Source organism: Octopus bimaculoides, chromosome 26 (assembly GCF_001194135.2).
Source record: "Octopus bimaculoides isolate UCB-OBI-ISO-001 chromosome 26, ASM119413v2, whole genome shotgun sequence".
In the NCBI taxonomy this organism is placed as follows: Eukaryota; Metazoa; Mollusca; class Cephalopoda; order Octopoda; family Octopodidae; genus Octopus; species Octopus bimaculoides.
In genome coordinates this window covers 24,615,026-24,619,569 of record NC_069006.1, presented here as the reverse complement: position 1 = coordinate 24,619,569, position 4,544 = coordinate 24,615,026, and the positions used below count along the sequence as shown (strand labels likewise).

Genomic DNA, 4,544 nt, shown 5'->3' with positions numbered 1-4,544 from the left:
CGGTTATACTTCTACAATACACAAAATATTAAAAAAAATTTTTTTATACAATTCCTATTAATATTCAATTACAAAAATGGGACTATTTTTTAAAACTTCAAATAGCTAGGAGGGGGTCAGTAGAGTAAAATAGGGACCAAACAGGGTCCATAGGTAAAAAAAAAAAAAAGATTGAGAAACACTGGCCTATATAGATGATGATAGTCAAATCTAATATTAGACTGTAAGAATTAGAGAATATCTGTGCAAGAATAGATGTTATGTAGGAGGAGAGCGAGCAAGGTGGTTGGGCTGCTGGCATTTCAGCACGATTCCAACAAGCCGTCAAAAGATGGTAACAAAAAACAAACAAAACACGCACACACACAAATAAATAAATATATATATATATATCAAGGTAAGATGAATAAACATGGGTTTAGCTCACTATCGTTATATCCTAGTTTTGTTGACTTTGATAACACTAATCATATTTCCTTTCTAACCATTTAATTTCAGGTAACAGGGTAGTGTACACACAGCCTATTTTTTTCTGCTGCCCTTCAATAAGCTGGGTGGGGGAACACAGAGAAATTAGTGCATCAAATGGCTGTGTTTTCCAACCCCTAGGCAACTGCTCTGAATGCTTGCAACAAACCAAACGATCGATGGTACCCAAGTGCCATGAGATGGTTTTATACCCATCTGGCATCTTCAACCTCCTACTCCTAGCAATCCTCAAATAATTCTATCAACTTAAAAAAAAATAAAGGACACACCAAATAATGTACTCTCATACACTTGGTCTCATCAACAGCATTTTAATGTCCACATGGAATAAATGTATTTTGTTGAGGCAGATTTTCTATTAAACAGATGTTCTTCCTGTCATCCATCCTGACCCGATTACAAATAATAATAATTTAGGAAGAAGGTCAGTAATTAGGGAGAGTGTGTGTGTGTGTGTGTGTGTGTGTGTGCATAGATATGAATGGAGGAGGATAAGATGATTGCATTGACCTCCAGTCCTTGACTGGTGTTTTTAAATTATATTACATTGACCTCTGAAACAAAGAAAGGCAAAAGTTACCTCAATGGGATCTGAACTCAGAATGCAAAAGGTCAAAATAAAAAAAAATTTTTAAAAACCTACCATGGAATACCACAAGACATTTTGTTTGATGCTCTAACGACTCACCCAACCCACCGCTTTAGTAATATGACATTAAAGGAATGACTAGCACCTATCAGTATACAAGTATTTCGAGTTAGATTACTACTACTACTACTACTAATATTAGCAAACCTGTGGAGCCTCTTACTACTGTACAGATTAAATGTTACCAGCAGCTAACCAGTTTTTAAACAGAAACTGGTTAGTAGTCGTAAACCTGTGTGGGAAGCACTTTATTAGTTGAACTAAATGATTATCAACAGTTGAAATCTATATTCTTAGAGCCATTTTTTAGATGTCTAACAAAAAGCATTAATCCAGGATTACTCATTATCATTATTAATATTACTAGGTGGCCCAGTACCGTCAAAAACGATGGCTAATTGTAGTATTTTATATATAAATCATCATCATCATCGTTCAACGTCTGTTTTCCATGCTGGCATGGGTTGGATGGTTTGACTGAGGACTGGCAAGCCAGGAGGCTGCACCAGGCTCCAATCTGATCTGGCAATGTTTCTACAGCTGGATGCCCTTCCTAAAGTGTAGCGGGTGCTTTTTATGTGCCACCGGCACGGGAGCCAGTCAGGCGGCACAGGAGCCACTCAGGGCAGGGGGGCTGGCAGAATTGTTAGCACACCGGGCGAAATGCTGAATGGTATTTCGTCTGCTGCTACGTTCTGAGTTCAAATTTCACTGAGGTCGTCGTCTGCCTTTCATCCTTTCGGAGTCGATTAAATAAGTACCAGTTACACACTGGTGTTGATGCAATCGACTTAATCCCTTCGTCAAATCTGAGGCCTTAGGCCTCCATTAGGAAGGATTATTATTATTATTAAGTCTGCAAGCTGGCAGAATTGTTAGCATGCCAGGTGAAATGCTTAGCAGTTATTATTATTATTATTATTATTATTATAACTGTTGTTGTTGTGGGCAGAGCTTCTTGTGAAGTGTGCCATCTTAAATTAACAGTGCAAGCCTGAAGATTATCAAGAAAGTATATCTGATAATAACAAATTGCAGGTCAATGACTTTAGCCTGGAACATCTCCAAAGGTCAAGTGCTTCAGCTGCAACTGTCAGCTTATTATTCCTCCTCGCTTTTACTTCTAACAGCATCAGCATTTTAACGACCTCTTTTCCATGTTTACAAGAGTCAAAGAAATTCTGTGGTTAATTTTCTACAGCTGGATGCGCTTCCTGTTGCCAACCTCCCACTGTTTCCGGTGAAGGTAATTTTGCTCTCTGAATCCTTTGAACACGAGCAGCACAATGTCTAGACATGCTTTCATGGAAGATTGCTTATGGAAACACTTGCATAATGGTGGCATTTATTTCAGGACTGTGGAGTCGAAACAACAAACTACGACTCCTCTTTATGTAATTTAGTGACTGTGGTCTTCTACATATCTCATAAAGCATATGCATACACTTGTTCTTTGAGTAGGCCTCTATGTTATAAGTGGTTTACACTAGAGAATAAAGACATTGTGAGTCAGAGTCGGTATAGTTTTACCGACTCCGACTACTCCTTAATTGTTTCATACTCCACAGCCCTGGTTTATTTACATTCCGCACATCATACCAACACAAGGAGACATACACACACATACACAGAACTTCTTTCAGTTTTCAGCAACCAAATCTAACCATAGGGCTTTGACCTGCCTTGGGCCAAAATAGAAGTTACTTGCTCACTTATACATAAATATATAGGTTGAATGTGGCACTGATAAAAGAGCAATAACTCTTGAAATATGCATATACACCCATTACTTTTTTTTTCTATTTTTGATTGCATTGTTGGCATAAATGTACTTGTATGCAAAACATCATAACTTTCAAGGCTGACTCTACAGATTTTCTATAGAATTTACAGCTTTAGAGATACACTTAACACACACACAATGTCAGAATATAAAAGAACACAAGTGAAGTTCTTTCGGCATCCTGAATGTTAAAATGCCGAGATTCTAACAAATCCTGTCCTGACTGATGTGTGTATCTAAATATAGACAGAAGATAAAAACACAAAATGGGCTTCCTTCAGATTCAGCCAACTAAATTTGGCTGCTATTTCTTGCTGGTCTGGTCACTAGTAGAAACTACTATTCCCCAGGAGGTGGGGAACCTTTTTAGTCTCAGATGCAAACTTCAAGTGTATGGGTAGTGGAGGTGAGAACATGTATCATTTACATTTTACTTGTTTCAGTCGTTAGACTGCAGCCATGCTGGAGCAATTTATTATGGCGTTGATACTATGTTGAGATTGCCCTCCATCTGATAAAAAAAAAAGAAAGAAAAAAGATAAGAAAAAGGATGGGGGAGGGGTTGATTGGTGGTGGTGGGGAATTGATACGTTTGTTTGATCTGGGACTAAAAATAACACCTTTGAGTTCTGGGACCTTTTCTTGTCTCTGTGCTAACTTGTGGGTGGGCCTAACAGGTCAGAAGTTTAAAAATAAACATGCACACATCCCACCCACCCCAAGTACACAGAACTAAGTGAAGCAGGACTATCAGGAACACTCCCATTTCTTATTGAGAATAAGATTTCAAGAGTGAAATATGCCATGAATTAAATCCAAACCAGTTCTTAATAACCCTTTACTGACTTTCAATGGAACATACTGAGCAGCCTTATTGCCGCCAGAACAAATCCATTCATAAAATGCCATGTGGTATTGGGTCAATTTTACACTGAATTTACAAACAATGGGTTTAGTAAAAATTCACACCTCTTACTAGAATGCGAAGAATGTTGTTTAACTCTTTAGCATTTAAACTGGCCTTATCTGGTTCAAGTATTTTTACTTGCTTTATATTCATGGTAAGAAGCTTGGTTCTGGGTTTAGTCCTTGGGCAAGAGTCTTCTACTATAGCCTCAGGCTGATCAGAGCCTTGTGAGTGGATTTGGTAAAGGGAAACTGTAAGAAGCCCATCGTATATGCAGGATTAATTGAAAACGATGTGGATAAGTAGGGATTACATTTGACAGTAATCTGAACACTAAAAGGTTGAATCGGCTACATCCGGGATTTGAACTCAAAATGTTAAGAAACCAACAAAGCATTCTGTCCTCCGTTCCTGCCCTTTCTCAGCCGCCAGCACCACTGCCACTACTACCACCTTGGTGTCTTTCATAAATCTAACTGGTGACCAACACAATAAAGAATACTAGCTTCAATCGCACAATTAGAGCTGGGAAACAGAAAAATGGAGCAATGACTAATTAAACAGAAAATTGGCAATAAATAAACAACAAATGAAACAAATTGATGACATAAATCAGGGAAGGGTGGGGAGTGGGTTTCGTAATTAGTTTTAGTTCATTCACTCTTTTGAAGCAGACTTGTGTGAGGTTTATGTTCTTGTTATTAACGTTTGTAGTC

The 4,544-nt window shown here is 38.1% G+C and overlaps 1 protein-coding gene across 1 annotated transcript in view; it reads right to left on the bottom strand.

Moving 5' to 3' along the window:
• Positions 1–4,544, bottom strand: part of LOC106875841 (myotubularin-related protein 3) — a 106,003-nt gene that overhangs the window by 41,141 nt on the left and 60,318 nt on the right. The gene's annotated exons all lie outside the window — the stretch shown is intronic.